This window comes from Nomascus leucogenys, chromosome 13, assembly GCF_006542625.1.
Source record: "Nomascus leucogenys isolate Asia chromosome 13, Asia_NLE_v1, whole genome shotgun sequence".
Taxonomy (NCBI): Eukaryota; Metazoa; Chordata; class Mammalia; order Primates; family Hylobatidae; genus Nomascus; species Nomascus leucogenys.
In genome coordinates, this window is record NC_044393.1 from 4,460,050 (window position 1) to 4,482,967 (window position 22,918).

Genomic DNA, 22,918 nt, shown 5'->3' on the forward strand with positions numbered 1-22,918 from the left:
AGAAATCATGAAAAGGAAACTTGTAACAGTGATTGCCTCAGGGAAGGAGAACTGGTCAACCAGAAAGTAAGTTTAGTATGCAGACTTAACTTTTCTCTTCTCTTCTCTCATCTTATTTTCTTTGACGGAGTTTTGCTCTGTTGCCAGGCTGGAGTGAGTGCAGTGGTGCAATCTTGGCTCACTGCAACTTCCACCTCCCAGGTTCAAATGATTATTCTGCCTCAGCCTCCTGAGTAGCTGGGATTACAGGTGCCTGCCACCATGGCCAGCTAATTTTTGTGTTTTTAGTAGAGATGGGGTTTCACCATGTTGGCCAGGCTGGCCTCGATCTCTTGACCTCATGATCCACCCACCTCCGCCTCCCAAAGTGGTTGGATTATAGGTGTGAGCCACGGTGCCCGGCCACAAACTTTTCACTATCTAATAAAGGTGATGATGATGATAAGAGTATTCATGATAGCAGTGTGCACCTTTTCATGCTGCTTAATTTTGTAACCATATACATGTATTGCCTATTAAAATATTTTTACAATAAATGTAAGGAGAAAGGGGGGAGAAAGAAAACCACTTGCCAGACCAAATATAATCTCCAGCTTCTCAGGAGATTTAAGGGGAATGACAACATCTAGGAGACTGGAGTAAACAAAACTAGAAGCCTTCTTTTAATAGCATAAAAAGGTATGCCCAGGGTTTAGGAGTCACAAGGGGTAAATGAGGTATCAGCATATTCTTCAAGGATGAGTGACTTAAAATTTGAAGTTTTTGGTTTGGGGCCATGTTTTCTGTAGGTCTGGGCCCCAAATCTAGGAAATGTCATATTTGTCTCAGCCCAAGACTAAAACAAGAAAGGAAGCATAGCTGTCTCCTTGCAAACAACATCGCCAAATCCTGGGGTTTCAAAGCAGATAACGGCAGTCACCAATGGGCTCAGCACTTATGTCCTTTTCTGGCTTAGTTTTAGATATTTTCCCTGTTCTTGGAACCTTCTGGGCTTATAAAAAATAAGAAGCTACAACACTCCTTTCCAGTTAATATTCCGTACATTTGCTGATGTTTCCATAGCTGACATTACCTTGGGATTTGGGCATCAGCAGAAACACTGGAATATCTGGGGGAAGTTGTGTTTCTGAATGTACTTACCAGGCAGCATTGATCTTCTTTCAATATCCTGTGGCTCAGCTAGGCCAGAGGATGGCAAGCTGAATTCTTATCAAACTGAGAGAAAAAGTCATCCAACACAAACTTTCTTAGCTGAGGATTTATTTGTGTGCCTGGTAGAGAAGTAGTACCATGGACAGTTCTGTGGGCCCTGAACATGGTAGCTAATTAATAAATGTTTGCTGCAAACATTCTCCTGGAGAAAAGAAAATTGCTTTACAGAGCAAAGTCAAATCATACCTTGACCTTAAAATAAAAATCATTAGATATCCAAACTTTTCCCCTTCTCTAAGCTCCTCAAATAAATCTCGTTTTAAAAATTATTTCTCCAATTTCTTTGAGTAACATAAGAAAACCTAAAAGCACAAAGAATCATATATCAAATGCACAAAACTGGAGGTTATTGAAGCTGTCATCTGGTGTGTGTTTATATATATATAACTATTATAATATATAATGAAGCATTCCTGATAAAGGTGAAATCCTTTTTTTATCATTCAACACTCCCAGAAGGAACAATTATCAGAGATTTGGTATGTGTCTATTTTTAGTCTGATACCTACAGCTCTCACATTCTCTTGCTTACTGTCTCTGTCTTTGTCTCTCCATCTCCCTGCCCCTCTCTCTCCATCCAGTCTTTTTTTCACTTCACATTGACATGCTATATATGATATTATTTTGTTGGGGTGGGTAGGTTTACAAACATGGTATTATACTGTCCACTTCATTTTTCTCCCATAGAATTTTAGTTCACTGCTTTTAACTATTGCCAAGTGTCCCATGGTAAGAATATGCCACATTTGATGTATTCAGTCCCCTGTTAATGGTCATTTAGGATTTTTTCCCAGTTTTTCATAATTACACACAATGTTGATATTGTAGTGAACATCCTGGTCCAAGCCTCCTTACCTAGAAATAGTCACGGACAGTCAAAGCATTTGCTTTTCCAAATTTACTTGATATTGCCAAACTGTGTCTGCAAGATGGCCATACCAATTTATATCTGAGACGTGTAAGAGCTGTTTCCGCATGTGTTTGCCAACACTTGATATTGTCAGTGAGAAAATGCTCACAAAATAATGTGAGTTAAAAAAACATAGGATACAGCACAAGTGGTTGCATTAGTTCATTCTCACATTGCCATAAAGAACTACCTGAGACTGGGTAACTTATTGATTAAATTAAATTTTTTTGTCAATCTCTTAGGTGAAAAATGTCCTGTTTGTTCTTTTTTCCTCTTTTCTCCTTCTAATCTCTGCTTCTTTCTTAGCTTGTGCACTGTCTAGAACATGACTATTCCTTGGTCATGGTGAAGACTATTTCCTTGGTCTCATGGGTAACAAATAGCAACAGCAGCTATTTGAGGTTCAGGAAGGTTCGATGAGCTACCAATGGTCTCATGGCTAAGAAGTGGTAGAGGAGATCTACAGCCAAGTCTCCTGGCTTCCAAAGCCCCCTCAGTCATCCTTTGACATTTGTTAGGGGCCTCTGCCTGAAAAGATGGGGATAAGAAGTAAGTCTGAGCAACCATGAAAAATACCTTTTCTTCTTCTATTTCCATAAAGTCATGATATAGATCTGTGAGGCCTCTGAATTTGGTCTTCCAGTAGCAATCAATACAATATGATGCGATTGCATGCTGAGAAGAAAGCAGGCAGAAGATACCCCCTGAGACAGGCACATGCCTGCATTGTTTGTCAACGGGCTCGGGGGAAAGGCTGCTGGGCTCCTGGTCAAACCCGGGAGATTTATTTCCACCTCTGAGCCTTCTGAGCCTTTGTTTCATATCCTGGTAAGTGGGGCAGTCCTTACGTCATAGGGTCCTAGGGAGAATTAAAGGGGCCAATGCTTGCAGGGCTTCCTATCACATCATTATTTCATTCTGTTTCACAGCCTGTCTCTCTCCCTCTGCCCAAATATTTGGGGTGAATCCCAGCACCCTCTGCTGAACTCTGAGACCCTTTACTGGATCATCACCAATAGATTCAGTCTCCATCCCCCAGGCAAGGTAGAGCCTCCACAATAGGAAAGCGTGGACTGTCTCAAAGTCCCAGCAGCAATCCAGGTAAAGCAAGAGTGGAGCTGGGGAGGAAACGCGTCGGCCTTCAAGGTCTCACAAAAGCAGAGCCGAGGCCCTGAGGGGCCACCCAGGGTTCCCTCAGCCTCAAATGGTCAAATGCTGGCCTGGCTCTCCTCAAAGGTTGCTGGCTTGTGTTCTCCGTGGGCAGCTGCCCAGAGAGCCTGGTGTGGACAGAGCCAGGGCAGGGGCTGCTCCTTAGTATGCACCAAGCTGCTCCCCGGCCTTCTCAGCAGTGCTGGCTGGAATACAAACGGCCCATGTCTGAATGTGCAAACCCTGCTTAGGTGTGAAGAGCATCCCAACGAGACCAGGGAGAAAAACCCCGTGTCCCGAGGCACAGCCCCAACATGCTCAGACGCTCAGGGATGACACAGGTTCTTCCTTCTGCCATGGGTCAACCACATGAAAAGTGTCTTCCCGACAGGCCTCAGATGGTCACTCATGGCCCCACTCTCCATCATTGCCACCCTTCAGAGGCTCTCTGAAAGAGCCTGGCCATCCACTGCCCAGTACTAATTAATGCTGTACTTCGTCTTAGAGGCAGCGTCATTGTACTATTGCTGTCCTTTATAACCATCCACTGTTGTTCTGGACGCTTCGGGAATCCCTAAGTGCTCTCTGCTTTGACCTCCGTTTAATTTTATTGTGTGCTAGCACCAAAGCATGCAGAGCATTTCTCTCTAAGTAAAACCTGGCACTATGTTCACTCTTCCTAAATAAAGGAACATATAGAAAAGCTTACAGTGGATGTTATGGAACTGGGCTAAGGATATTAACTCATTTAACTCTCCCCAGGTCAAAACAAAATAGTCTGGGTGCGGTGGCTCACGTCTGTAATCCCAGCAATTTGGGAGACAGAGGTGGGCGGATCACTTGAGGTCAGGAGTTTGAAACCAGCCTGGCCAACATGGTGAAACCCTGGATCTACTAAACATACAGAAATTAGCTGGGTGTGGTGAGGTGAGCCTGTAGTCCCAGCTGCTCAGGAGGCTGAGGCAGGAGAATTGCTTGAACCCGAGAGGTGGACATTGCAGTTAGCTGATATCATGCCTCTGCACTCCAGCCTGGGCGACAGAGTGAGACTCCATCTCAAATTAAAAAAAAAAAAGTAGACAACTTCTAGGAGAGAGATACTCTTACTCTCCCCATTTTCTAAACAGAAATTGAGTTTCTAAGAGGTGAAGAGAAAAAATGCCTGATCCCAAAATTCTCAGCCAGTGAGAAAATACTCACAAAATAATGTGAATTTTAAAAACCCAAGATACAGCATAAGTGGTTGTATTAGTCCATTCCCGGATTGCTATAAAGAACTACCTGAGACTGCGTAATTTATAAAGAAAAAAGGTTTAGTTGACTCACAGTTCCACAGGCTGTACAGGAGGCATGACTGTAGAGACCTCAGGAAACTTATAATCATGGCGGAAGGTAAAGGGGAAGCAGGCACATCTCACATGACATCACCGGAGAAGGAGGAAGAGAATGAAGCGGGAGGTGCTACCCAGATCTCATAAGAACACACTCACTATCATGAGAACAGCAAGGGGAAATCCACCCCTAGAAACCAATCACCTCCCACCAGGCCCCTCCTCCAACACTAGGGATTACAATTCGACATGAGATTTGGATGGGGACACAAATCCAAACCATATCAGTGGTACAATTTCAATGTTGTCTACAGTTTCTATATTTACACAGGTACCCATAGGAAAAATTATGGTAATAAACTCAGCCAGGATGTCAACCAGACTGCTCTCTGGGTGGTGGGGTTTTCTGTGACTGGGAGTTTATTTCCACCTGTCCACATCCTTGGGGGAGTTATGAAAATGCATATTACAGCATCTAGTTTACAGGGAGTTCACAGTCCACTTGTTCTGAAGTTTCTGGAAACCTGGCCAATTGCTGCTCAAAGCCATGCCTAGAAGAAGCACTGAATGGCATAGCACCCGGCAATCACTGGGCTGCTTCTTTCTCTCCATGACCCTCTGAGCACCTACACAATCTCCTTGGACCCACAGCATTTCCCCCTGTCCCTGCTGCTGTGTCTTCCATGCTGAGGGTCCTAGTGCCTTCATCAGCTGCAACTAGAACAACTAGAGCAGCCATCAGTGATGGGCACTATTCTAAAAGCTTCTATGTATTATTTCATTACAAGCCAGGTAGCCAGGTAGGTGCTACTATTACTCCATCATACAGATGCAGTCAGTGACGTTCAGAAAGGCCAGTGCCTTGCCCCAAACCTAGCTTGTTGAAGAATAATTTAAATTCCTTCTGTCTCTTCACCTCCTTCTTTCCCAGCCTTTACCTCCAGTGTCTTTCTTTCCTTCTTCCATCGAGGCTTTCTCTCATTTCCTTCCTATCTAGATTCCTAACTTCCTAACTCACTCACTCCCTTCCTGCCTTCCTGCCTTCTTTCATCTTATATTTATGGTGACCTACGAGGTGCCAATGATATAATAGTGAGTCAAGGAGATTCCTGTCTTCATGGAGCTTACAGTTTGGGAAGGGAAGCAAACAAGTTCACTTTCACCTGTGTATGTGATCCGTGTGTGACAAGCAGAGGGAGACGGAGCCAAAACAATGGTCTGTGGGTCCCTGAGGAGCCTCTCACCTGAAGGACTGAAAAGGACACTCATTTCAGGAATTTTCTGGCCTTTTCATGACAAGGTAGAAAGCCCACAACAGAAAGACAGATAGAGTCTGCCTCTCTGCAAAGCCCAGCTAGGAGACACATTTCTATAAACTCACATATGACAAAAAACACTGGGCCGGTCAGCCTCTACATGGTCAGCGAGGCAAACTGCAAAAACGGCCACATTTCTTCATCTCCCCAGACTAGGCCCCTCTGCAGTGAACCCTGTTCTTCCCATCAAGAGAAGATGTGTGCCCCCTTCCTTTGAATCTGAGCTGGACCGGGGCTTACGTTGCCAATCTCCTGCAGAAGAGATGGTGGGCCCGATTTGAGCCTAGGACTAATGGGGCTTTGCACATTTCCCTCTTTCCTGGGGCTCTGCCTCCACCATGTGAACAGGCCCAAGATGAAGAGTACAGAACAGAGTTGAGTCATCCCAGTTATCCCAGCTGACACCAAAATCAGACAGTGTTATACCCAGCTTGCAGTTGAATACGGATGCATGCAGGGGCCCAGCCAAGATCGGAAGAACCACCCAGCTAAGTCCAGTCTAATTGTCAACAAAATCACAAGCTAAATTCTGGAATAATTTGTTGCCAGAAACAGGCAACTGATACACCAGGTACCACCTCAGTCTCAGAAGTAGTGAAGCTACAGACAGGGCTGGTGCCTCCCCTAAGAGTCTATTGAGTCTATATAAATGGTTCTTTGTCATCTCTGATAGATGGGGGAATGGAAACATCATATTCACAGAGCTCAGTGAGAGCACATGAATAGATGTGAAGTCAAACATCACTGTCCCAGTGTTTACCCCAAATGAAATAGACTACCCTAAAAGTAGGTGATGATTTCGCAAACCGACCCCCAAGCTCAACAAATGTTTTTAAAGATTCCCAGAACAAAGAGAAGAGAAGGGAGATGGGGATGGATTGTGAGCTAAGTCAAGCACATAGGTGCAACAAGTCACAGGATCTTGGAGGATGAGGATGTCTGTGCCAGATGCCGATGCTTATTCTCTAAGCATCTCTCATTTGATCATCACACAACCCTGAGCCAGCCACTATCAGGACCCCCACTTTAGAGTGAAGGCAACTGTAACATAAAGGGGTTAAGGAATCTGCTCAACATGACACAGGTGGTCATGACGGTGATGTGACCCCAACAAATCCTCAGACTGAACCAAACCAAAAGAGAAGACAGCCACACACCATATATAATGATGCTTTCATTTTATAAGCGAAAAACCTAAGGCTTAGAAACATTAAACAAGTTATAAAAACCATCACCTTTTTTCACTGAGTACTTACCAGTGCCAGACAATGTCCCAAAAGTTTTGTGTACATTTTCTCATCTAATCCTAACACCCTATAATTGACATACATTATTCTAGTTAAAAGGTGAAAATACAGATTTGGAGATTCGTAAGTTGCCCAAGGTCATAAGGGATGGAGCTGATATTTTAACCAAGGCTCTCTGGTTCCAACTCTTGCCATAGAGCTCCAGCCAAGAGGAGGCATGGTCTAGCAGGGAACCAGGCCTTTTGTGGTCACACTGGCTCTGCATTCACCTTTTTAGTGCTCAGTCTCCTCACCTGCCTCAAAGCGTTGTTTGAAGACTGAAGGGTTAACTCATGGAGAGTACAGAGAATGGTATCGGACACATTGTCCAAAAATGTTTGTTGCTTGTATCACTAGAAGCATCCATCATCATCTTCCTTCCTCCTCCTCTGAGGTCACAGAGACCATGACAGACTCACAACCAAACCACAAGCCCAGGCCCCTGGCAAGGGACAGTCAAAATCATCACTGGGCAATTGGCCTGAGGCTATTTATAAGTTGATGGTTACTCAAAGTGAGTACAAACAAGGACACCTCCGGAGCTGAACCACGGGTGACCTTCAAGGTTGTCAACCAATTCTATTTATTACCATTCTAGGCCAGTGGCCCCGTTGGGTACAGGCTCGTAGTGCTTTTGTTCTTGAGCCTGGATTTCACACCACTCACTTCCTTATCAAACACCGTGCCCTGGGTACTTGTAAGATTTTCCCCACAAGATTAATGAAGCCAAACCCTCTGAAAGAACTTCCTTCCAACTTTGACCATGGAGACAAAGGAGTGGTGTTGGCTACACTGCAGCCTGTCTTGGAAGGCTAAAAGATAAATGGAAACAAAGGTTGAATTCCTTAGCTTTGTCCCTTCTTCTAAAAGCAACATAGCAGAAGGAGGTGCTTGGATTCAAAGGTCAAATTTAAATCGTGGCAGTCCACTAAGCTAAATATTAAGTACTTTCTGGGTACCTAAAAACATGCAGGGTCAAAAGCTGGAGGCTTGGTGGCGTGAGCGGATCTGGAGGTGGGTTCAGGGTTGGGGATTCCCTGGTTTCTCACTGCCATAAACTCACAGCATCACTTTGATAAAATCATATCCTTCCCGGAAAATGAGAGAGTTAGAAACTTCCTCAGCATCCTTCCAGGATTAAAATTCTGTAATTCTTACACAACTAAAATCCTGCTAAAGTTATCAGATATTTAAAAGACACATAGCAAATAAGATAAAATTTATATAAAAAATAAACAAGAAGAACTAGGAAAAGCTGCAAGAGGAATAAGGTATGAGGGAAAGGGACTTCTGTTATTAAAACATATAATATAGTGATAGTAATTAAAACAATGTGGCTTTGTTGCAAGGATAGACATAATTCAATGGGATGAAATGAAAAGTCCAAAAATAGACATAAAATTGTATAGAATCTAATATATTTATAAAGGAGGCAAGATAATCAGAGGAAAGCAATTATCATTCAATAAATGGAGTTGGGACAATTGATGGCAATCTAAAATAGAAAAGTAGGTTGGCTCTGTCCCTCACATTTTATATCAAAAGAAATTCTAGACTGATCAAAGTTTTAAATATGAAAGATGAAAACATAAACAGTAAAATAAAATCGTCCCTGCTGACAATCAGAGGAAGCTTCTGACAGGAGAGCCAAGGTCTCCGCCAGGACACCCGAGGCCACATGGAAGCTACAAACGTGACTGACCTCCCCTCCACGGGTGGGGATCCTGCTCTTATCCAGCCTCAACTAGTTCCTCCAACCTCCTGAACAAAGACCACTGAGATATCCTATAGTGGGAGGCCTCTTTCTTGATAGTATCAGATAGAGCTGGCCCTTGCTTCTTTCATTTCTTCTAGAATCATCCAGATCATACCTCAAGCCCTATAAAAAAGCCTCTCCCAGTCCTGCATATTGGGATGTTGTCATGGCCCTCAATTCTGTGTTACCCTGTGATGCAGGAAGCTCCATAAATCTAATCTGATTTGACCCCAGGAATGGCTCTGGTGGCCTTTGGCAGGGAGGCTTTGGTAATATGAACAGGTAGCAACTCACTAGTTAAATGTTCATTATTAGTAGCATAAGCACCAGAGACCTCCCAGGAAAGGGAAAGAGATGGTGAACTGGAGGTGGTTCCCTTTCCTGGGAACCCTGGATCTGAAACTATTCCACCATGAGATGCTTCATCCACCCAGTGGGGAGGAAGAAGGATTTACTAGGAGGAAGAGGAGGAGAAGGAAGATATTTCCTGCTTGTTCTTTGGAACATGAAACCACTTCTCTATAATACAGTCTCCCCACAAAACTAAGGTCTCCTTCCACTCTGCACACACCTCCTGTGCCCAAACAAGCACTGCGCTGAAGGCCTGGGACACAGGCTAAAGCTATATGCGACCTTGGCTCTCAGGAAGCTGACAATCCAGTAGGGGAAGAGAGAGAGCAAGCCAGACAACTAAGACAGTGGGGACGGGGTCTGAGGGCCCCAAAGGATTAGCCCAGAGTGCCAAAGGGCATCAGACAGAATGACGTGATGGGCCTTGGTGAGATTGGAAGGGGCCTTCCTGCAGAAGTGATGCTGAGGCTAGGATGAGAGGATGAGCTGGAGTCACCCAGCAAACATCTGTGTTTGTGCATGGTAGGGGGCGGTGTGGGTTAGAGTTCTAGCACAGCTCAGACCATGTGCCCAGGTCCCCAGACACAAAGAATCATGCCATCGTGAGGCCAGAGGTGCAGGAGGGGGCTTGGTGAGGAATTTGGGTGTTTTGTTTTGTTTTGATTTTACAAGCCATGAGCAACCACTGAAAGATCTGAAACAAGATGGGAACATGGAGGAAGGGGTGTAGACGGTCATAATGAGATTTGAAGTTTCAAATGATCACTCCCATCGCCCAGCAGAAACCCAATTAGATGGGCCTAACAGAGGAAGCTGGAAGGCTCAGGATGCATCTGTATCCTCCCAGCATACAGACAAGGGGGCCTGGATGTTCGTGGTGTGGCTGAGGGTAATGAGAAGCAGATGAATTGGAGAGGCGCTGAAGGCTGGAGATGCCAGGATACAGGGATGTGGCAGGGATGGGGATGAAGAGGAAAATGGAAAGGGCAGGAAAGGGCAGGTGAATGCCCAGGTTTCTGGCTTTAGTAGCTAGGTGGAGGGTGGTGCCCTCCCCTGGAACTCTGCAAGGGGGATTACCCCTTTGGGATCCCTGGCAAGGCCTCAGTTTCCTTTAGTGACAAATGAGGGGCTGGACTATTGCAGGGGGTTCAAAATTGTTTCACTGGCTATGTCTGGACTCCAGGAGAATCCATGCAACATCCTAGTATCCAAATCAATCAGATGGGAGGGGACAGTAGATGGCACCTGTAACCCGATCAGCTTGGTTTGCTCCTCAACAAGCAGACCCTGCGGCACCTCTACAAAACTCTCAAGATCCCCACACAAGCGTGAAAAAACAGGACTCAACAACTCCCCAGTCCCTGCCATCTCTGTCTCACTCTACGTTTGACACACCATCTTCCTGCTTCTGGGTCACCCCACTACCTGGCCTCAGACCTACCCCACAGCCCATTTGGCCTTCTGGCCAACCAGGAACTGAGTTCTGCCCCACTTGGAGAATGACCCTTCCTCCAAGGCCGCCCCACCAAGGGCTGAAAGGACAGTGGGTCCCACCCATTGAGCTGATGCTGCCTGTTCCTTGTGTCTGCCCTCAGCCCCTGCAAATCCACGTGGCAACTCTCCTGGCATCATGAAAAGCCTGCACACAGCAGAGAAGTTGGCTCTTAAGACACACATTTAAAAATACCCATGAGATAGTGTGGGTATCTAGAGAAAGAATGAAGCTAGGCACCTCGGCCCACACAGGATGCAAATATGTGCCTTGGAGGAATCTATGTTGTTTCTTAAACAGAGGCCTGAGATATGAGCACCACCAAATAACAGAAATTAGCGTTCCCAGCAACCACAGCATTGCCCAGCCCAAGCCCACGAGAACAAAACTTACTTCCTACAGCACTCTTGGCCTCTTTGTCCTGATCACATTAAAATAACTCTAACAATGGAGTGGCCCCAATCTCACAGTTTGAGGAAAAAGTTTCGTCATTATTTATTTATTCAGCATTTATGCATTACCCCCACCGTGTTCCAAACAATGATGTAACACCACTTACAAAAATGTAACTGCAGTTAAGAAAAAAAAAAAGACAAAATCAAAAAAAGGTCAGGGGGAAAATAAGGAGGAAAAATACATGATTCTATGGCTTCAATACACAAAACACGTACTGTAGGATTCTGTTGCAGGGATTGGAGGTTGGAACTGAAATTGGATGCTGGAACTCCTAGCAACTCCGGTGAAGAGAGAAACATGATCACTGACAACATTCTCAGAATCCAAAAGATAAAGCCGACTAGGCTTTCCCAGTACTACTAACAATATAGTCCTGTGGTTTCCCATAAAGCAGATGTTTGGGATGAAGGAGAGAGGATGTCCTTAATGCTGTTCCACCAGGGATAAGGGGGAGGGGCTTACATGGCCCCAAATGACCCCAAACATCCATCTGGTCTATTCTCACTCCTCTATCCTGCCTTCCACTAGAGTTCTCTGCAAATTTGTCTTGTACCACTTTCATGAGTTTTGTCATATATGCACACGTAGCTGCATGATAATGTACATTATGTTTTAAGGCAACTCACTTTTTGCACCTAAATAATCTATTAAAGAAACTTTACATCTTGGCTCTAATAGGAAAATCAGAATCAATATCCAAAAATATTAAGTGGCCACAAAATAAATGCAATGGAAACAAGTCAATGTAATTCCATTCTGGCAAGACCCCATGCCCGTCAAGGGTTCTGTGCCTGAGGCTGCTCTTTGCTTGTTAGAAAAGAGAAATCATCCAACATCACCAGTCAGTGACACATGAGCCACAAACTACAACTTTCTCCTCCATATACAACCACACAACTGAAAGATAACTCACAGGGGAGCAACCAGCTGACCACAGGATTCTGTGAAATTCAAAGCCCCATGTGATGTGATTTTCATCTGAAACAGCACTACTCAAAGCGTGTCCTAGCACAGTGTCCTGCTACGGTGCCCATCTGGAAAGTGTTTCTTGCTGGCAGCTACAAGATAAGTAGCTTGTAGCTACTGTTCCAGGTACCAGTCCACAAACCTTCTCTTAGGGGTGAAGTGTGAAAATGTTTCTCTACACATTAATGAAATTATCAGTTTGCAACAGATTGAAATTTTTTAAATGGGTCCTATTTTACAGAGGGTGTGAAAAGCACTACTCCAAAACCATCTCTGACACCTCCTGGAGGCTTCAGTCCACACTCTGGGAAATCATGATCCTCTCATCAGCTTTGGTAAATTTTGGTTTCAGTAAAGTTCATGAGTCTGCTGCATTCAACTGACACTGGAATAAGCTGGACTCTTCCATTTCCTAGCAAACACTTCCTGCGCCCTACCTTTCTTCTTATTAACTCAGTAGTGTTTTCTTTAATTCCACTCTATTCCACTTTTTGAAATCTACTGCAAGGTAACAACATCACCCTCATTACCACCATCACACCGTCACATTCACCACCACCATCATCATTGCCATCACCACCAGCATCATCAGCACCATCATCACCACTATCACCACCACCATCACAATCACCACTGTCATCATCACCATCACCACCATGATCATCAACACCATCATCACCACTATCACCACCACCATCACAATCACCACCATCATCATCACCATCACCACCATGATCATCATCACCATCATCACCACCATCATCACAATCACCACCATCATCATCACCATCATCACCAACATCATCACAATCACCACCACCATCACAATCACCACCGTCATCATCACCATCACCACCACGATCATCAACACCATCATCACCACTATCACCACCATCATCACAATCACCACCATCATCATCACCATCATCACCAACATCATCACAATCACCACCACCATCACAATCACCACTGTCATCATCACCAACATCATCACAATCACCACCACCATCACAATCACCACTGTCATCATCACCATCACCACCATGATCATCAACACCATCATCACCACTATCACCACCACCATCACAATCACCACCGTCATCATCACCATCACCACCATGATCATCAACACCATCATCACCACTATCACCACCACCATCACAATCACCACCATCATCATCACCACCATCATCACAATCACCACCATCATCATCATCACCATCATCACAATCACCACCATCATCACAATCATCACCATCATCATCACCATCATCATGGCAGCTCACATTTACATAGAAATTACTATATGGTGGACATTGGCACTGTTCCAGGACTTTAAATGTAACTGACTCATTTAATCCTTCCTCCAACTCTAGAAAAAGTATTATTATTATTCCCATTGTATAGGTGAGGAGACTGAGGTATTGTGGCATAAAATGAAGTTGGCCAAGGACACTTGGCTAATAAATACTAGGGACCAAGACCACATGTGTGCAGTTAGGCCCCAGCTCCATGCTATTGGCCACTCTTCTCATCCCCCTTCAGTCTCATTCAATAACCAACAAAATGCTGTGTCCTAGGACCTGAATACCTTGCAGGGTCTATTAAAAGATATGAGCTGAATTCCTGTCTTTAAGGTGGGCACCTTATAAATTCAGAAGGGAAACCGTCACACGGGAGCCCACCCCCATGCCACATGAATGAAACAGTCCCTCATGTCATGGTTCAGCATCTTTGCATTATTCATGCCTCATTCCTACATTCATTCAGCCAACTGGCAGTTACCGAGGGCCTCTGGTCCAGGCAGTGTTGATGCAGTGCAGGGGACAACAGGCAAGGCTGCCCCCTCATGATGGGCAAGTTCTGGTTGGGGGAAGCAGAACTCACTGGCAGATACAATCAGGCCAGACTGTAATGGGGAATGTGAGGTGGGGAAGCCACTCTAAAAGGATGGTCAGAGAGGGCTGCTCTCAGCAGGTGACATTCAACCTGAGGCCCGAAGGATAATGGGCTGACCGAATGGTAAGGCAGGGGACAAGTGTCCTGAGACAGCATGGCAGAGACAATGACCTTGAGGTGGGAGATGGTCTGACAAGTTCCAGCAACGTGAGCAGAGGCCAGAGTGGCCGGAACTCCGGGATCAACAGGAAAATGGCAATGGCGGCAGTGAACCCTCCTGGAGCATTCACCAACCTTGTGCTGGGTGGCGTTCACAGCGCTTGAATATCTCAACCTTCAGAACAACCCTGCCAGGCAGGTCCTTTCAACACCACCGTCTTTCAGATGAGGAAAATGAGGAACCAAGTCACAAAGCAAGCAAGCGGTAGAGCCAGGGTTCAAACCCAGGCTGGTAGGGTCTCCCAAGTCCACGTTGCCAGCCACCTGGCTATGTGGCCACTGTTCCCCAGGAATGGAAGACAAGATGAGGAAGGCAGGCAGGATCTCAGAGGCTGTGGTCCAGGGGCAATGGGAGGCAGGGACAGGGCAAGATCTCATATGCACTTCAGGATGCCTTCCCAGCTGCTGGGCAGGAAGGGGGCCACAGCACTGCAGGGCAGAAGCAGGGGCCCAGCAGGAGGGGGGGTGCAGAGTCCCAAGAGCAGGACAGTGGTGGGTGAGGTGGGGAAAGAGGTGGAGGTGGTGAGTTAAGGTTTCATGAAAGAGGGGGCCCTGGAGGCACAAGTAAAATTCAGAGAACTCAGGAAGAGTGGGGAGGACACGCCAGACCAACGGACCTGCAGAAGCAAAGGAGTGAGAGCTGAGCCACAGGACGCGCTGAGCCACGGGACATGCTGGGCCATGGAATGAGTCGGGCTCAGTAGCCTGGAGCCCAGCAGTGTGTGTTCAGCAGCAGATTCTTTCATCCTCACAGCCCTTCATCCGGCATTTTCAGAGCATCTCCCAAATGCCTGCACAGTTGTGGGCACGATGTCATAACAGCTCAGCAGATCCGCCTCTCCAGGGGCTGCCAGCCCAGGAAAGGCATCAGACACTTCCGGATTCCTGTGGGTGAGGTTGTGGAGGGAAACTGCAAACCCACAGTAGGAAGGACCTCAGATATCCAAAATCCCTTCTCGTGCTGAGAGAAGCCTGAGTCTGTTTACATGCTTCCTATGACAGCAGACTCCCTCCCTCACCATCAGCCTAGGGTGGATTGCAGATAACATGGACAATTCCCATCTCCAGGCAAAAAGTACAGGAGCATCCTTGCCTGTCTCCAGACCAGCCACAAAGAGAAGGTTCTGCAAAGGACCCTCTGCACCAAGGCCACCTCCAGGCCTGGGCAACCTGAAACAAAACCCACCAGCTAAAACACACCGTAAGCACACACCAGCTCTTTGCGGCTTCATTCTGCAATGAACAAGGTCGATCCTGGCTCACCAGGCATTTGAGGAAAGCCTATAATGTCAAAAAGGGACCCCAATATATAAACTGAAAAAAGAAACAGCTCCAAAGAAAGATGATTCAGGAGCAGACTACTTAATTTAAAATATATGAGCCCCAGTGAGAATTCTCAGAGAGAAAGTCTGTGCCCAGAGGGAAGTGAAACCAACCCACTTGTATCCTTTTATCCTTCCCAGCTGGCTGCAGGGCCACACCCTAGAACCATGCAGGAAAAATCCCACCATTTCTTTCCAAGGTTGTCATCCCCCAAGTCTGTTCTAGAATAAACAGCCATCGCCCCTCTCTGCGTTCTTGCAAACTGCTGTTTGCTTTTCAGAAAACACGTGGTCCTAAAGCAAACCCAACCTCTAGCAGAGGGTCAAGCTGGACCCCAAGCTCCCTTCTTTTACCCACTATAACGGCTGCTCAGCTCAGCATCTCCCTACGGGCGAGGCACATAAGAGGGTAAAAGGGGACTTTAAGGGATTCATGGACCCAGGACAAAGCAACAGAAGCTAATTTCTTGCCAATTTCCCTCCAATCTTCCAAGAACTTCAAGAGGAGAGTCTTAGTTTGGTATTGTGACGACCCTGGCATCTGACACTTGTTGATCTCTGTGTTTGGATAATACAGAGGACCCTCTGGCTCGACATCCTTAGTGAGAGACTATGCCTAACTTGAACTAAATGTTGTTTTGTTGTCATTGTTTTATTTTATGGTTACCTTTTATCAAAGGTAAGCAATATTGGATTTCTACTTAAAAATGCAACATAGATATCCTTTTAAAATGAGTTTAAATTAAAAAAAAAGAGCCGGTTTAAAAGAAAGTATTTGGCAAATTAGACTACAGGTGGCAGACAAATGACTAAGTTAGGGAGAGAGCGCATTAGCTCACATTCAGCTTCTGCTCAGCTGCGGCCTCCCAAATGCACAGCTTCAGCCCAAACCTCTCTCCCAAGTACAGAGTTGTGCAGCCAATTGCCAATTTGTCATCTTTGCACGGATGTCAAATACATGCTCCAAATTCACTGGAGCCAAAATTGAACTGCTCTCTCCCTGAAACCTGCTCCACCACGGCCTTCCTCTCATAGGCCAGGACCAACGCTCTATCCTTCTGGTACTCAGGACAGAACCTGAGAGTCCTCCCTTGAAACTCCACTGTCCCTGTTTCCCCATCTGCTCCCTCAGCCAACTGCATCATTCCACCTTCTAGAAGTGCCCACGTCCACACCCTCACTGTGGCCAGTTAGCATCACTTCCCGCCTGGATTGCAGCAATGACTGCTAGGCTGGTCAGCCCCCCTGGACACTAGCCTGTTCCCAAGTTATTTGATGAATCATAATTAAATCTCAAACCCTCCAATGGCGCCCCCCATCACACTCAGAGCAAAAGCCCAAGTGCTGGCAGAGGCCCCTCCCTACAATGTCCCTGCTTCTCTCCCGTCTCCCTCCCCAGCATTCTCATGTGACTCTAGCCACCACGGGCTCCTCCTCCCTGTTCCTGGAACCCACCAGGCCGGCTCTTACTCCGGGCGTCTTCACTGAAGGTTCTCTTTGCCCCAAAGGCTCTTGCCTCAGATATCCATGTGGCTCACTTCCTCACCACCTTCACGGCTTTGCTCAAATGTCACCTCCATAATGATGCCAATCATGACACTCCATGTAATACTCAATTGTCTACCACCCACCACATTTATACCTTCTCTTACCTCCCCCTACTTCTCCTGTTCATTTCCCACAACACTTATTACTAACATGCAGGACGATCCCTTACTGGTTATAGGTGCCACTCATTGTCCTCTCCCACTAGCACTTAAGCTCCAGGAGGCTTTGCATACTGATGTCCCAGTGACTGGAACAGTTTGCACACACTCTAGGGACCCCGTAGAATTTGGTTCCGTTAAGAGGCCTGATTTCTTTCTTTTTTTTTTTGTTTTGTTTTGTTTGTTTGTTTTTGTTTTTGAGACAGAGTCTCACTCTGTTGCCCAGGCTGGAGTGCAGTGCCATGATCTTGGCTCACTGCAACCTCCGCCTCCTGGGTTTGGGCAATTCTCCTGCCTCAGCCTCCCGAGTAGCTGGGACTACAGGTGCCCACCAACACACCCAGCTAATTTTTGTATTTTTAGTAGAGACGGGGTTTTGTCACGTTGGCCAGGCTGGCCTCGAACTCCTGGCCTCAAGTGATCCACCTGCCTCGGCCTCCCAAAGTGCTGGGATTACAGGCATGAGCCACCGCGTCTGGCCGAGAAGCCAATTTTTTTTTTTTTTTATTTGAAATGGAGTTTCGTTCTTATTGCCCAGTCTGGAGTGCAATGGTGCAATCTCCGCTCACCGCAACTTCCGCCCCCTTGGTTCAGATGATTCTCCTCCCTCAGCCTCCCGAGTAGCTGGGTTTAAAGGCATGTGCCACCACTCCCAGCTAATTTTGTATTTTTAGTAGAGACAGGGTTTCACCATGTTGGTCAGGCTGGTCTCAAACTCCCGACCTCAGGTGATCTGCCCTCCACGGCCTCTCAAAGTGCTGAGATTACAGGAGTGAGCTGCTGTGCCTGGCCCAGAGTCCTGATTCCTATCAAAGTCTGCTCCTTGCAGGACCTGGGCAAAGATCTCTGTAAATCTGAGCTGGATACCTGAAGCTTATGAACATTAAACTTCTCCTGGTTGACTCAGCCTCCCTAACAGTCTGTTGAGATATCTGTTTGGCTCTTGAATATATGGGAGGCTTTGTTAATGCTTTTATTGATTTGTGTCATCTACCCATTTGATTAACCTGCCAAGTGGGTGAGGCAAATGTTGAAGACTGAGAACCTGGGCTGGACCCCTGTAGCATTCCTTTAGAGACCCTGGGGTGGTCACTGCCACAGTCATCAAAATGTTTTACAAACTTTTGGACACGTGAAAATGTAGAAAAAAATAGTACAATGAACAATCACATGTACTCTAGACTCCACAACCCTTAACATCTTGCTGCATGTCCTTAGTATGAGTATGTATGCACATGTGCACATCTGTGTACGTGTGGAATCTGCAAGAGAGCCAGCCCACAGAAACAAATTAGGATGGGCAAATTTCTTCTGCAACAGGCCAGAAGTAAATATTTTCAGTTGTGTGGATCTATGGTCTCTGCCTCAGCTATGCTGCTGGAAAGCAGCTAGAGAAGTGTGTAAGTAAATGGGTGTGAGTGTGTTCCAATAAAACTTTATTTAAAAAACAAGGTGGCAGCCTGAAAACCCTGGGAAACTGATAACTGGCATGATTCAACTTTTTCCTGGGCATATGCCACAGCATCCTGCAGGGTAAACACACCTGACATCAATATTTTAAGCACACCCTTAGAATGACCCTGTGTGACAGATGCACCTGAATGTGTGTTCCAAACTAGGGAATCCTGGAGTGGCCCACCCAGAGATCTGTTCCTATCTACCATAAACATCTGAGCCTCCGGCCTGTCCTGTGGAACATGGGCTGTACAGGGGATTGAGGCCCCGAGTTTTGGGTTACTATAGGGGTGTCTAATCTTTTGGCTTCCTTGGGCCACATTAGAAAAAGAAGAATTGTCTTGGGCCATACATAAAATACACTAACATTAGTGATAGTTGATGAGCTAAAAAACAAAATCTCATAACACTTTAAGAATGTTTACAAATTTGTGTTGGACCGCATTCAAAGCCATCCCGGGCTGCATGCGACCCACAGGCCTTGGGTTGGACAAGCTTGGGTTACATGAAGGTTGCCAGGTGGAGGTTGTTAGGGGGAGGGTGCTAAATGAAAATGCTGTGTAAACTGCATGATGTTTGCAGGCGGTTGCAGTTGTGGTTTTCTTGCCCAGTCTGCCGCCACTAGACTGTAAGAAGGTGGATATGTTGTCCAGCCTGCCACCACTGGACCATTTCCGAACATTGAGGCAGTTCTCCTGTCCAGCCTGCCAGCATTGGACCATTTCTATATGTTAAGACAGTTCTCTTCAACCTGCCACCACTGGACTCTCTCCCCTGCATGTAAGTCCCTAATAAAACTGCATGTCTTGTTTGCTGGCTCCAGGTCTCTTCTTTGGCCTCTTGAACCTGGTACCTTCCCTACTGAGGTTAATAGGGGTTCAGCACAACACATGGAACCCTTCTGGACCAGAGTCCTTTGACCCAGAGTCACCAGAAGACAGGAGAAGGGGCCAGGAAGAAGGAAGGAGGGAGGGAGGAAGAGCAGAAGAGAGGGAAGCCAGGGAGGAGGGAGTGAAAGAGAAGGGAAGGGAAAGGAGGAAAGAACAAGGAGATAAAGGATCAGGGAGAATGGAAGGAAATGAGAACTCCCTAAAGCGATGCGCGTGCCTGATACGGTTTGGCTGTGTCTCCACCCAAATCTCTTCTTGAATTGTAGCTCCCATAGTTCCCACGTGTTGCTGAGGGACCCGGCAAGAGGTAACTGAATCATGGGGGCAGTCTCCCCCATACTGCTCTTGTGGTGGTGAATAAGTCTCATGAGATCTGATGGTTTTATAAGGGGAAACCCCTTTCGCTTGGTCCTCATTCTGTCTTGTCTGCTGCCATGTAAGACACGCCTTTCACCTTCTGCCCTTATTGTGAGGGCTCCCCAGAGGCTTACTGTGAGTCCATTAAGCCTCTTTTTCTTTATAAATTATCCAGCCTTGGGTATGTCTGTATCAGCAATGTAAAAATGGACTAATACAGTACCGATGCCCGCACCACCCAGAGCAACACAGCTGTGAACATGTGGGTGATCTTGATTTACACACACACAAGAAAAGCTGTCCTAAGCCCTATTATTGTGTTTACCATGTTAATATGGTGTGTATTATGCAGAAAAGTATTAGAAATAGAAATAGTATGAAATTAGAGTAGTATGAACACCCATTGTTTCCGCAATTAATATTTTGCTGAGTTCCGTGTGTGTGCATGTGCATGCACTTCATTTATGCCTGTGTGTGCTGTTGGCCATCTCAAAGTAAGTTGTCTGAGTCGTGATGCTTCATCCTCCCTAAATAACATCACAGCATTGGACATTGTCAGGAGCCATCCTCTCAGTCAGCTAATTTTATTTCAACTTTAATTTCTTTTTCAATCAAGTCCATCTTCAACCGCGTGGACAGGATACACAACAACTGAAAATCTCCTGCTCCGCCATCTGTATATTTCTTAAATTGGCTCTCTGCATGTAGGCATCGTCCACCCCCTAAATATTTACCAACCCTCTGCCGTGATCTCCATCTGTGATTCAAAGTGTAGTGCTGGACCGGCGTCAGCATCACCTGGGAACTTGTGAGAGATGCACATTACTTGCCCCCCACCCAACCCAGACCTGCTAACTCAGAAACTCTGCCAGTGGGGCTGCAATCGCCTTTGTAACAGCCCCTCCAGGTGCTTCTGATACAGGTTCCCAAGATATGAGAACCACTGCTTGCTGCCTTCTGGTCCAGCAGAAGGAGGAGGAGTGCTTACCCGCCAGGTGCTCCCAGCCAGGAAATTAGCAGTAGAAAGAAAATCAAAGGATCAATTGTGTTTTGCATCTTTTAAAGTTAATTGATAGTATCATAACTTTCCCCCCGAATAATAATGATATAATATGCTCCAGCAAGGGCTATTTCTGCCCCACAAAACACAGATTACAAAACACGGTAAGCTCTGCAAATAGATGAGATTCAGCTGCGACATGTCGAATTATGTCAAGATGCAGGGAAGAAAGGAAGCTAAAAATAGCAGCACAGGCTCAGCACCAAGAGCTCCGGATCATCAACCTCAGGACTGGAGAGAAACTGCCTCCAGCCATTCCTCGGGTCCTGAGAGGCCCTAGACAGGAGGAACGCGCTCCCGTCCATATGTCATGTGCCTTCATGCCAACAACTCCACGGTGCAAAGCGTGTGGCTCCCGGGGAGGCAGGAGTGAGCAGGCTGCTCCGAAGAGTGGTATTTTATACTGTAAAAATAGAATTTTCTGAGCATCCGCGATATGAACAGTCACCCCACAAGCAAAACTACTGCATTATATAACAACGATGTGTTGAAGCCCTGTAAGCCACAGGCTGAAGGTGTATGATATAGACTCAGGGCTCGACAGCTTGGCAACCAAAGAGTTAACACCCAAAACATACAGGAAAAAAAAATCTGTATCTATTCCGTGTAGACAGAGAATTGCAAACTGCCAAGCTACCTATGGGCTTGGCTCAGGAACAGAAGAAAATGTATGGGGAAGAAAGAACGCATTTTCATACTGGCCTAAGATTTCAGCTTGTGGGGTAAAAGTTGTGAGACTGAACAGCAGTAGATTTTCAGAGCATCTTAGTGGGAATGCTTACTTCTGCTGAGAGTTGCACCTAGGTGACAAGCGAAATGCTGGCTCCGGGACTGTGTTCCTCTGATCCTCTCCTTAATTAAACAATATACTCTTGATTATTTCTGAATGAACCTCACCATGGATTTTTCTGATTTGTTATTCTTAGATTGTGTATGTAGTTACCATCGTTATGCATGCGCATAATTCCATAATTCCTCCTCAAAGAACAGCACGCAAACCACACTCCACAAAAGGATGGTTCATTTCCCATATTTCCTGTCCTCTAAAAAGAAAGCAAGCATTTCAGGGAAGGGGGTTTAGCATTCAGACAACCTCTCCTGAAGTCCTTGGGATCCTGAATTGCCATTTTCCACTGGGTCAAAAAAAATAAATAAATAAAACTTTGCAGCTTAAAACACAGCAGGCACCTTTGGAAACCACTGTTGCTTCCAAGAACTTAACCATGACCCATATTAACTGTGAATTAGAATTCACTTCTCCGTCTCCTTCTTGGGCCCCAATTCCAGACATCCAACTTCACTTGCAAACCATTTTTCAGAACCAAAAGTCCACAAATGATACCAAATGTAAAACCACACAAAAGCCAAGCGTGCCCTCTCGCTCACCCACTTCCGCGCTCCCACCCAGGGTTCAGTGGTGGAAATCCCGGAAGGACAATGACTCCTGATAGTGGAGCTCATGTTCCTAACACTAAATGAAGGCTTCAGTCTCCACTGTGGGAAACCTCTGCTTTGAGTTTTTACAAAACCTGGCGTAAGACTAGGACACCATGCAGTCAAAACGCACATCAGTGACAATCTATTATTTCCTGGAAACGATCTTACAATCTAGAGACAAAAAGGCATCTGAGGGGAATTTTTATTTTTAGCCCAGAAGTAATAGGTTAAAATAACATTCACATGCAAACAAAAGACCTTCGTGACTCTTTCTGGACTCTGTGGCAGAAACCCAGGTCTGATCCTGGTCTGACTCCCTAGATACATAAAAATGACCCATCTGTGGCT

General features: G+C 45.9%; 1 protein-coding gene across 5 annotated transcripts in view; it reads right to left on the reverse strand.

Annotated features, from left to right (window-relative positions):
- The window catches only part of PHACTR3 (phosphatase and actin regulator 3), a 272,059-nt gene that overhangs the window by 147,674 nt on the left and 101,467 nt on the right, over positions 1-22,918 (reverse strand). The window lies entirely within an intron of this gene.